The sequence below is a fragment of the Lissotriton vulgaris genome, chromosome 7 (assembly GCF_964263255.1).
Source record: "Lissotriton vulgaris chromosome 7, aLisVul1.2, whole genome shotgun sequence".
NCBI classification, from domain to species: domain Eukaryota; kingdom Metazoa; phylum Chordata; class Amphibia; order Caudata; family Salamandridae; genus Lissotriton; species Lissotriton vulgaris.
Window position 1 is genome coordinate 111,783,653 of NC_141695.1, and position 12,371 is coordinate 111,796,023.

Sequence of the window (12,371 nt, forward strand, 5' to 3'; positions counted from 1 at the left end):
TTCTGGCACCTGTGTGAGGGATAAACCTGTGACACCAGATTGTCAGATAGTAGTGCTTGTGTTGTAGTCATGTATGGTACTTCAATTATGGCACAGTCCTAAAAACTGTCCATAGGGTAGGTTGTCCCTGAGTGCTTTTGGGTGGTGGCTGCTATGTTGAAGCTATATTGGTGGCTGCTGCTATCGGTGGCGTGGTCCAAACTGGGGTTGCATAGTGAACAAAAGAATGAGGAATTCAACTCCGATCTCTTGACTGGGGGTGAATGGTTGAAAAGTTTTAGCACTCCATCCATCATCTTGTTCTGTTTGCTATGTTTGTCCTCAGTGGCCAAGGTTATACCCAGATGTGGGTTCCTTGCTCGCTGTGCCATTGGATGCACGTTAGCCTGGCTGATGAGTGGTGATATCCCGAAACCATTCCCAGGATGCTTGTTTCTAGGCAAGGGAGGACTTGACCTGGGAGTTCGGGCTGCTCTCTTTCATGAAGAGCAGGGTCCAGGCTCATTTGCATATGGCTGAGTCCAAACTGGGGCGGCATAGTAAGCAAAACAACAATGGATTTAACCCAGATCTCTTGACTGGGGGTGAGTGATTAAAAGGTTTCAGCACTCCATCCACCACCTTGTTGTGTTTGTTATGATGAAGCATGACAGGCAGCCATCTGACTGTGTGAGGGCTCGAGTTCCTAAAGGATCAGACCCCCAGTCCATCTCCTTGGCAGCTATCGACCACATATTTTCCTTATCTTCTCTAAGGAACTGCATACTTTTTTGATAAGACTTGATTTTTAGGCGCACATGTGCTGTACCTATAACTGTGTCTGGTCCCTCTTCTTTCGTGATATGTAAATATGGTTACCCTTAGAAATTCCATGAAGACTATGCTAGCAAGGGGCTGCGGATATGTTTTAGTCAGCGAAACAGCGTTTCCAACGCTGTAAACACAACGCCGTAACTTTCCAACACAGTCGTTACAACAACTGCGTTGTTACCACACATGCCATTACATCACAAGTTGTTACAACGACTTGCTGTAGGGGGCCTGCAACACCAGGGAATGTGAATAATAATTAATACTATTAAGTCCAGCGCGCCCCCTACAGCAAGTTGTTAAAAGGACTTGCAATGTAATGGCACGCGTGGTAACATCGCATTCACTGTAAAGACCGCGTTGTAAAGCCATGCATAGTGAATGTATGCGATGTAACGTCATACATTTGTTTTTTAATATGGCCTTATAGCCCGCCATAGCGGGCTATAACGGCTATTAAAGGACCACTGCAGCATTAAAGGCCCGAGCCAAAGGCGAGGGACTTTAACAAGACAGCGGGACTTTAATAGTCGGTATAGCCCTGCTACGAAGGGCTAAAAGGCTATTAGAACATTCTGCCACAAGAAGGCTGAATGTTATAACAAATTAAACAAAGTATTCAGGGAGCGCAAGGGGATTGAAATCCCCTCAGGCTCCCTGCAGCCTTTGTTTACAGCCACAAAGAAGCATTGGAATGTTGGAGTCCGGGCTTATACCAGCCATTTTAAGCCCGGAGCACTCTGTTGTTTTCATTGGAGCTCCCAACATTCCAATGTTCTAAGAGCACTTAAACCTTTCTATGGTGTTGTGTTCGGGTGTTTTGAGAAGGGGATGGGACTGTGGATTTTCTGTTATTCAGCATGATGAAGTTTCTAGGTAAGACCTGCCCTTTTGTCTATCCCGGATTGCTGTTCATGAAGGCTGATGACAGCCAGGTGCAGAAATCTCACACTTCTTTAAGCCCATATTGTAGTTACTTCAGTTTAGAAGCAGCCCCAGTGCTACCTGCTTTGAGAAGCATCACTTTAAAGAAAGGCTGTGATGTGGAACAGCCTGAAGACGACACTTAAAAAAGAACAATTCTAAACTTGAAGTTTGAGACAGAGGATATACATTACCTGACAAAGTATGTTTGAAAGAGGGGCACAGATAACCCCACCTCGTTCTAGTTTCAGGCTCTTCATGATCAAGGGCAGGAGTGCTCTGCAAAGTACTCAAAGGACTCCTGTGTGACCAGGGCTTGTATCTACCTGCAGGAGTCTTCCAGAGGTGTAGATACATCACCTAAAATCTGTACTTCCTGCTGGAAGAGCTGAGGTTCATCTTAGTGCCTAGAATCCAGACTGCTTGTCTGCTGAGAGAGGGGAAGAGGATTGCCTGGAATGCAACAACAGATCTTCAAGGAAAGGAAGACCATAACTGTTCTTGAACTGAAGGACACTGAGTAAGTGAGCTGCTGAGAGAGCGAAGGCAGGAGCGACCCTTGCTGCATTGGGACTCCTGATATGTTTTTGCATTAAGAACAACACCAGCACATATCAGGCTGCACCTGCCTTACAGCATGAACTGTGCACTGGCCTATGTCGGGCAACTACTGCTGGTATGTGTGAATCCTTAACAGGGCCGGCTTTAGGGCAGTGCGACTGGTGCGGCAGCACTGGGCGCTGGCCTGTGGAGGGGGCGCTGTGACCTCAGGGGGTGGCTGGGTTTAGCAATATCTTATGATATGAGAAATGAGAGGGAATTTAGAAGGTTGAATTGAGTGAATCCGAGGAGGCAGTCATGGGACGTGGGAGCGTCAAAAGTCATTGTCGCACCGGGCGCCACCAGTGCTTAAGCCGGCCCTGATCCTTAATTGGCCCATGTCATGCTACACTTTTAGTGCTATGTGACTTCAGTACCAGCCTGGGTCAGCCTATACTGCTGCGATGAGTGTTCATTGATGACAGCCCAACAGCGGATTGCAATCGATGAGAACTGAAGACTGTTGCTCAAGGTTCGCCGAGCAGCATCAGTCTGCAATCAAGAGGCTCTGCCTGCACTTCCACCGCGAATGCCACAGTGTGCAGATACCACAGACCTCAGCCTACAATCAGGACTAGTGTTACAATGAGAAGGTAAACCCGGTAGTCAAGGGACCTGGGTAATCATGTGTTATATAAGAGGTGGTCCCAGACCTAATAGAATTAGTCATACATTTACAGAATTCATTAAACCAAATCTTTTTAGAAACACTATTGTTTATTCAGAATAGGGTATGTACGTATTTACTGTATTTTCCTTTTAAAGTGCATATATACATATAGTAGATCAAAACATATTATAGCAGTGCCCACTTTACAAGGGAAGGAAGGAAGTGCAGTGTGGGGAAAGTGTAGGTACCGGTGACAAAACAAATCAATTGTAAATTATTACTAACAATTGAAAAAGATGGCTTCACAGGGGAGCCTAAGCTGAATTAATCTCTAAGCTCAAAATCAACATTATTGCCGCATCACAGAATGACAGGTGTCCATTAATCACACTCGAATCATGTGCTGTAGTTGGTAGTCGGTCGACGTTTCGACCCTAATTGTAGGGATATTACCCCTTACATGGCGGGTCTTCTTCAGGACAGGGGGAGGGGGTGGGCAGTTCCTAAGGGAAAGGATAATATACTTAGCATTATCAACGAGTGGTAGCTATTTACACAAGAGTACAAAAGGAAAATACAGTAAATACGTACATACACTATTCTGAATAAACAATAGTGTTTCTAAAAAGATTTGGTTTAATGAATTCTGTAAATGTATGACTAATTCTATTAGGTCTGGGACCACCTCTTATATAACATACAATCAGGACTAAGCCATTGCAACACAATGAAATGAGAATGAAGAATAGAGACTAATCCTATCCACTACAGCACTGAGAATTAGAATAGAGGAGGACTAGTTAGGTATTTAAAATTTTTGGCACCAAATTTGTACCTGTGCCTAATTCATGTTCTTGCCAGAGCTACTGGGTAACTATCAAAACAATGGTCTTCCAGGCACTGCGGTACAAAAGGGGGTGGTGATGGACGGAGCATCTGAATCAATCAAACACTCACACCCAGTCAAAAGATCTGGGTTTAATCCATCACCGTTCTTTAGCCCACTCTGCCACCCCAGTTCAGACATGGCTATATGCAAATCAGTCTGACCCTGTGCCTCATGGGAATAGTCCAGCCCGAACTGCCAAGCCATGTCTTCCCTGGACCGGAAACAAGCTTCTGAGGACTGGTTTCTGGCATTCCAGCCGTATTCAGCCCAGCTTGCTTGAATCCAGTGGCAAAGTGAGCAAGGGACTCACGTCTGAGCATACCGTGCCACACCTATGGCGGCCAAAAGCGGTACAAAAGGGGGTGGTGATGGACGGAGCCACTGGATTCAAGCAAGCCGGGCTGAAGACGGCTGGAATGCCAGAAACCGGTCCTCGGAAGCTTGTTTCCGGTCCAGGGAAGACATGGTTTGGCAGTTCGGGCTGGACTGTTCCCAAGAGGCACAAGGTCAGACTGATTTGCATATAGCCATGTCTGAACTGGGGTGGCAGAGTGGGCTAAAGAACAGTGATGGATTAAACCCAGATCTTTTGACTGGGTGTGAGTGTTTCATTGATTCAGATGCTCCATCCAACACCACCCCCTTTTGTACCGCTTTTGGCCGCCATAAGTGTGGCAGGGTATGCTCAGACATGAGTCCCTTGCTCACTTTGCCACTGGATTCAAGCAAGCCGGGCTGAAGACGGCTGGAATGCCAGAAACCGGTCCTCTGAAGCTTGTTTCCGGTCCAGGGAAGACACGGCTTGGCAGTTCGGGCTGGACTGTTCCCATGAGGCACAGGGTCAGACTGATTTGCATATAGCAATGTCTGAACTGGGGTGGCAGAGTGGGCTAAAGAACGGTGATGGATTAAACCCAGATCTTTTGACTGGGTGTGAGTGTTTGATTGATTCAGATGCTCCGTCCATCACCACCCCCTTTTGTACCGCTTTTGGCCGCCATAAGTGTGGCAGGGTATGCTCAGACATGAGTCCCTTGCTCACTTTGCCACTGGATTCAAGCAAGCCGGGCTGAAGACGGCTGGAATGCCAGAAACTGGTCTTCGGAAGCTTGTATCCGGTCCAGGGAAGACATGGCTTGGCAGTTCCGGCTGGACTGTTCCCATGAGCCACAGGGTCAGACTGATTTTCTTATAGCCATGTCTGAACTGGGGTGGCAGAGTGGGCTAAAGAACGGTGATGGATTAAACCCAGATCATTTGACTGGGTGTGAGTGTTTGATTGATTCAGATGCTCCATCCATCACCACCCCCTTTTGTACCGCTTTTGGCCGCCATAAGTGTGGCAGGGTATGCTCAGACGTGAGTCCCTTGCTCACTTTGCCACGGGATTCAAGCAAGCCGGGCTGAAGACGGCTGGAATGCCAGAAACCGGTCCTCAGAAGCTTGTTTCCGGTCCAGGGAAGACATGGCTTGGCAGTTCGGGCTGGACTGTTCCCATGAGGCACAGGGTCAGACTGATTTGCATATAGCCATGTCTGAACTGGGGTGGCAGAGTGGGCTAAAGAACGGTGATGGATTAAACCCAGATCTTTTGACTGGGTGTGAGTGTTTGATTGATTCAGATGCTCCGTCCATCACCACCCCCTTTTGTACCGCTTTTGGCTGCCATAAGTGTGGCAGGGTATGCTCAGACGTGAGTCCCTTGCTCACTTTGCCACTGGATTCAAGCAAGCCGGGCTGAAGACGGCTGGAATGCCAGAAACCGGTCCTCCGAAGCTTCTTTCCGGTCCAGGGAAGACATGGCTTGGCAGTTCGGGCTGGACTGTTCCCATGAGGCACAGGGTCAGACTGATTTGCATATAGCCATGTCTGAACTGGGGTGGCATAGTGGGCTAAAGAACAGTGATGGATTAAACCCAGATCTTTTGACTGGGTGTGAGTGTTTGATTGATTCAGATGCTCCATCCATCACCACCCCCTTTTGTACCGCTTTTGGCTGCCATAAGTGTGGCATGGTATGCTCAGACGTGAGTCCCTTGCTCGGTTTGCCACTGGATTCAAGCAAGCCGGGCTGAAGACGGCTGGAATGCCAGAAACCGGTCCTCGGAAGCTTGTTTCCGGTCCAGGGAAGACATGGCTTGGCAGTTCGGGCTGGACTGTTCCCATGAGGCACAGGGTCAGACTGATTTGCATATAGCCATGTCTGAACTGGGGTGGCAGAGTGGGCTAAAGAACGGTGATGGATTAAACCCAGATCTTTTGACTGGGTGTGACTGTTTGATTGATTCAGATGCTCCGTCATTCACCACCCCCTTTTGTACCGCTTTTGGCCGCCATAAGTGTGGCAGGGTATGCTCAGACGTGAGTCCCTTGCTCACTTTGCCACTGGATTCAAGCAAGCCGGGCTAAAGACGGATGGAATGGCAGAAACCGGTCCTCAGAAGCTTGTTTCCGGTCCAGCGAAGACATGGCTTGGCAGTTCGGGCTGGACTGTTCCCATGAGGCACAGGGTCAGACTGATTTGCATATAGCCATGTCTGAACTGGGGTGGCTGATGGGCTAAAGAACGGTGATGGATTACACCCAGATCTTTTGACTGGGTGTGAGTGTTTGATTGATTCAGATGCTCCATCCATCACCACCCCCTTTTGTACCGCATTTGGCCGCCATGAGTGTGGCAGGGTATGCTCAGACGTGAGTACCTTGCTCACTTTGCCACTGGATTTAAGAAAGCCGGGCTGAAGACGGCTCGAATGCCAGAAACCGGTCCTCAGAAGCTTGTTTCTGGTCCAGGGAATACATGGCTTGGCAGTTCGGGCTGGACTGTTCCCATGAGCGACAGGGTCAGACTGATTTGCATATAGCCATATCTGAACTGGGGTGGCAGAGTGAGCTAAAGAACGGTGATGGATTAAACCCAGATCTTTTGACTGGGTGTGAGTGTTTGATTGATTCAGATGCTCCGTCCATCACCACCCCCTTTTGTACCACTTTTGGCCGCCATAAGTGTGGCAGGGTATGCTCAGACGTGAGTCCCTTGCTCAATTTGCCACTGGATTCAAGCAAGCCGGGCTAAAGACGGATGGAATGCCAGAAACCGCTCCTCAGACGCTTGTTTCTGGTCCAGGGAAGACATGGCTTGGCAGTTCTGGCTGGACTGTTCCCATGAGGCACAGGGTCAGACTGATTTGCATATAGCCATGTCTGAACTGGGGTGGCTGAGTGGGCTAAAGAACGGTGATGGATTACACCCAGATCTTTTGACTGGGTGTGAGTGTTTGATTGATTCAGATGCTCCGTCCATCACCACCCCCTTTTGTACCGCATTTGGCCGCCATGACTGTGGCAGGGTATGCTCAGACGTGAGTCCCTTGCTCACTTTGCCACTGGATTTAAGCAAGCCGGGCTGAAGACGGCTGGAATGCCAGAAACCGGTCCTCGGAATCTTGTTTCCGGTCCAGGGAAGACATGGCTTGGCAGTTGGGGCTGGACTGTTCCCATGAGGCACAAGGTCAGACTGATTTGCATATAGCCATGTCTGAACTAGGGTGGCAGAGTGGGCTAAAGAACAGTGATGGATTAAACCCAGATCTTTTGACTGGGTGTGAGTGTTTGATTGATTCAGATGCTCCATCCAACACCACCCCCTTTTGTACCGCTTTTGGCCGCCATAAGTGTGGCAGGGTATGCTCAGACGTGAGTCCCTTGCTCACTTTGCCACTGGATTCAAGCAAGCCGGGCTGAAGACGGCTGGAATGCCAGAAACCGGTCCTCTGAAGCTTGTTTCCGGTCCAGGGAAGACATGGCTTGGCAGTTCGGGCTGGACTGTTCCCATGAGGCACAGGGTCAGACTGATTTGCATATAGCCATATCTGAACTGGGGTGGCAGAGTGGGCTAAAGAACGGTGATGGATTAAACCCAGATCTTTTGACTGGGTGTGAGTGTTTGATTGATTCAGATGCTCCCTCCATCACCACCCCCTTTTGTACCGCTTTTGGCCGCCATAAGTGTGGCAGGGTATGCTCAGACGTGAGTCCCTTGCTCACTTTGCCACTGGATTCAAGCAAGCCGGGCTGAAGACGGCTGGAATGCCAGAAACCGGTCCTCGGAAGCTTCTTTCCGGTCCAGGGAAGACATGGCTTGGCAGTTCGGGCTGGACTGTTCCCATGAGGCACAGGGTCAGACTGATTTGCATATAGCCATGTCTGAACTGGGGTGGCATAGTGGGCTAAAGAACAGTGATGGATTAAACCCAGATCTTTTGACTGGGTGTGAGTGTTTGATTGATTCAGATGCTCCGTCCATCACCACCCCCTTTTGTCTATCCCGGATTGCTGTTCATGAAGGTTGATGACAGCCAGGTGCAGAAATCTCACACTTCTTTAAGCCCATATTGTAGTTACTTCAGTTTAGAAGCAGCCCCAGTGCTACCTGCTTTGAGAAGCATCACTTTAAAGAAAGGCTGTGATGTGGAACAGCCTGAAGAGGACACTAAAAAAAGAACAATTCTAAACTTGAACTTTGAGACAGAGGATATACATTACCTGACAAAGTATGTTTGAAAGAGGGGCACAGATAACCCCACCTCGTTCTAGTTTCAGGCTTTTCATGATCAAGGGCAGGAGTGCTCTGCAAAGTACTCAAAGGACTCCTGTGTGACCAGGGCTTGTATCTACCTGCAGGAGTCTTCCAGAGGTGTAGATACATCACCTAAAATCTGTACTTCCTGCTGGAAGAGCTGAGGTTCATCTTAGTGCCTAGAATCCAGGCTGCTTGTCTGCTGAGAGAGGGGAAGAGGATTGCCTGGAATGCAACAACAGATCTTCAAGGAAAGGAAGACCATAACTGTTCTTGAACTGAAGGCTGCTGAGAGAACGAAGGCAGGAGCGACCCTTGCTGCATTGGGACTCCTGATATGTTTTTGCATCAAGAACAACACCAGCACATATCAGGCTGCACCTGCCTTACAGCATGAACTGTGCACTGGCCTATGTCGGGCAACTACTGCTGGTATGTGTGAATCCTTAACAGGGCCGGCTTTAGGGCAGTGCGACTGGTGCGGCAGCACTGGGCGCTGACCTGTGGAGGGGCGCTGTGACCTTAGGGGGTGGCTGGGTTTAGCAATATCTTATGATATGGGAAATGAGAGGGAATTTAGAAGGTTGAATTGAGTGAATCCGAGGAGGCAGTCATGGGACGTGGGAGCGTCAAAAGTGATTGTCGCACCGGGCGCCACCAGTGCTTAAGCCGGCCCTGATCCTTAATTGGCCCATGTCATGCTACACTTTTAGTGCTATGTGACTTCAGTACCAGCCTGGGTCAGCCTCTACTGCTGCGCTGAGTGTTCATTGATGACAGCCCAACAGCGGATTGCAATCGATGAGAACTGAAGACTGTTGCTCAAGGCTCGCCGAGCAGCATCAGTCTGCAATCAAGAGGCTCTGCCTGCACTTCCACCGCGAATGCCACAGTGTGCAGATACCACAGACCTCAGCCTACAATCAGGACTAGTGTAACAATGAGAAGGTAAACCCGGTAGTCAAGGGACCTGGGTAATCATGTGTTATATAAGAGGTGGTCCCAGACCTAATAGAATTAGTCATACATTTACAGAATTCATTAAACCAAATCTTTTTAGAAACACTATTGTTTATTCAGAATAGGGTATGTATGTATTTACTGTATTTTCCTTTTAAAGTGCATATATACATATAGTAGATCAAAACATATTATAGCAGTGCCCACTTTACAAGGGAAGGAAGGAAGTGCAGTGTGGGGAAAGTGTAGGTACCGGTGACAAAACAAATCAATTGTAAATTATTACTAACAATTGAAAAAGATGGCTTCACAGGGGAGCCTAAGCTGAATTAATCTCTAAGCTCAAAATCAACATTATTGCCGCATCACAGAATGACAGGTGTCCATTAATCACACTCGAATCATGTGCTGTAGTTGGTAGTCGGTCGACGTTTCGACCCTAATTGTAGGGATATTACCCCTTACATGGCGGGTCTTCTTCAGGACAGGGGGAGGGGGTGGGCGGTTCCTAAGGGAAAGGATAATATACTTAGCATTATCAATGAGTGGTAGCTATTTAGACAAGAGTACAAAAGGAAAATACAGTAAATACGTACATACACTATTCTGAATAAACAATAGTGTTTCTAAAAAGATTTGGTTTAATGAATTCTGTAAATGTATGACTAATTCCATTAGGTCTGGGACCACCTCTTATATACCATACAATCAGGACTAAGCCATTGCAACACAATGAAATGAGAATGAAGAATAGAGACTAATCCTATCCACTACAGCACTGAGAATTAGAATAGAGGAGGACTAGTTAGGTATTTAACATTTTTGGCACCAAATGTGTACCTGTGCCTAATTCATGTTCTTGCCAGAGCTACTGGTTAACTATCAAAACCATGGTCTTCCAGGCACTGCGGTACAAAAGGGGGTGGTGATGGACGGAGCATCTGAATCAATCAAACACTCACACCCAGTCAAAAGATCTGGGTTTAATCCATCACCGTTCTTTAGCCCACTCTGCCACCCCAGTTCAGACATGGCTATATGCAAATCAGTCTGACCCTGTGCCTCATGGGAATAGTCCAGCCCGAACTGCCAAGCCATGTCTTCCCTGGACCGGAAACAAGCTTCCGAGGACTGGTTTCTGGCATTCCAGCCGTATTCAGCCCAGCTTGCTTGAATCCAGTGGCAAAGTGAGCAAGGGACTCACGTCTGAGCATACCCTGCCACACCTATGGCGGCCAAAAGCGGTACAAAAGGGGGTGGTGATGGACGGAGCCACTGGATTCAAGCAAGCCGGGCTGAAGACGGCTGGAATGCCAGAAACCGGTCCTCGGAATCTTGTTTCCGGTCCAGGGAAGACATGGCTTGGCAGTTCGGGCTGGACTGTTCCCATGAGGTACAAGGTCAGACTGATTTGCATATAGCCATGTCTGAACTGGGGTGGCAGAGTGGGCTAAAGAACAGTGATGGATTAAACCCAGATCTTTTGACTGGGTGTGAGTGTTTCATTGATTCAGATGCTCCATCCAACACCACCCCCTTTTGTACCGCTTTTGGCCGCCATAAGTGTGGCAGGGTATGCTCAGACGTGAGTCCCTTGCTCACTTTGCCACTGGATTCAAGCAAGCCGGGCTGAAGACGGCTGGAATGCCAGAAACCGGTCCTCTGAAGCTTGTTTCCGGTCCAGGGAAGACATGGCTTGGCAGTTCGGGCTGGACTGTTCCCATGAGGCACAGGGTCAGACTGATTTGCATATAGCCATGTCTGAACTGGGGTGGCAGAGTGGGCTAAAGAACGGTGATGGATTAAACCCAGATCTTTTGACTGGGTGTGAGTGTTTGATTGATTCAGATGCTCCCTCCATCACCACCCCCTTTTGTACCGCTTTTGGCCGCCATAAGTGTGGCAGGGTATGCTCAGACATGAGTCCCTTGCTCACTTTGCCACTGGATTCAAGCAAGCCGGGCTGAAGACGGCTGGAATGCCAGAAACCGGTCTTCGGAAGCTTGTATCCGGTCCAGGGAAGACATGGCTTGGCAGTTCCAGCTGGACTGTTCCCATGAGCCACAGGGTCAGACTGATTTGCTTATAGCCATGTCTGAACTGGGGTGGCAGAGTGGGCTAAAGAACGGTGATGGATTAAACCCAGATCTTTTGACTGGGTGTGAGTGTTTGATTGATTCAGATGCTCCATCCATCACCACCCCCTTTTGTACCGCTTTTTGCCGCCATAAGTGTGGCAGGGTATGCTTAGACGTGAGTCCCTTGCTCACTTTGCCACTGGATTCAAGCAAGCCGGGCTGAAGACGGCTGGAATGCCAGAAACCGGTCCTCAGAAGCTTGTTTCCGGTCCAGGGAAGGCATGGCTTGGCAGTTCGGGCTGGACTGTTCCCATGAGGCACAGGATCAGACTGATTTGCATATAGCCATGTCTGAACTGGGGTGGCAGAGTGGGCTAAAGAACGGTGATGGATTAAACCCAGATCTTTTGACTGGGTGTGAGTGTTTGATTGATTCAGATGCTCCGTCCATCACCACCCCCTTTTGTACCGCTTTTGGCCGCCATAAGTGTGGCAGGGTATGCTCAGACGTGAGTCCCTTGCTCACTTTGCCACTGGATTCAAGCAAGCCGGGCTGAAGACGGCTGGAATGCCAGAAACCGGTCCTCTGAAGCTTCTTTCCGGTCCAGGGAAGACATGGCTTGGCAGTTCGGGCTGGACTGTTCCCATGAGGCACAGGGTCAGACTGATTTGCATATAGCCATGTCTGAACTGGGGTGGCATAGTGGGCTAAAGAACAGTGATGGATTAAACCCAGATCTTTTGACTGGGTGTGAGTGTTTGATTGATTCAGATGCTCAGTCCATCACCAACCCCTTTTGTACCGCTTTTGGCTGCCATAAGTGTGGCATGGTATGCTCAGACGTGAGTCCCTTGCTCACTTTGCCACTGGATTCAAGCAAGCCGGGCTGAAGACGGCTGGAATGCCAGAAACTGGTCCTC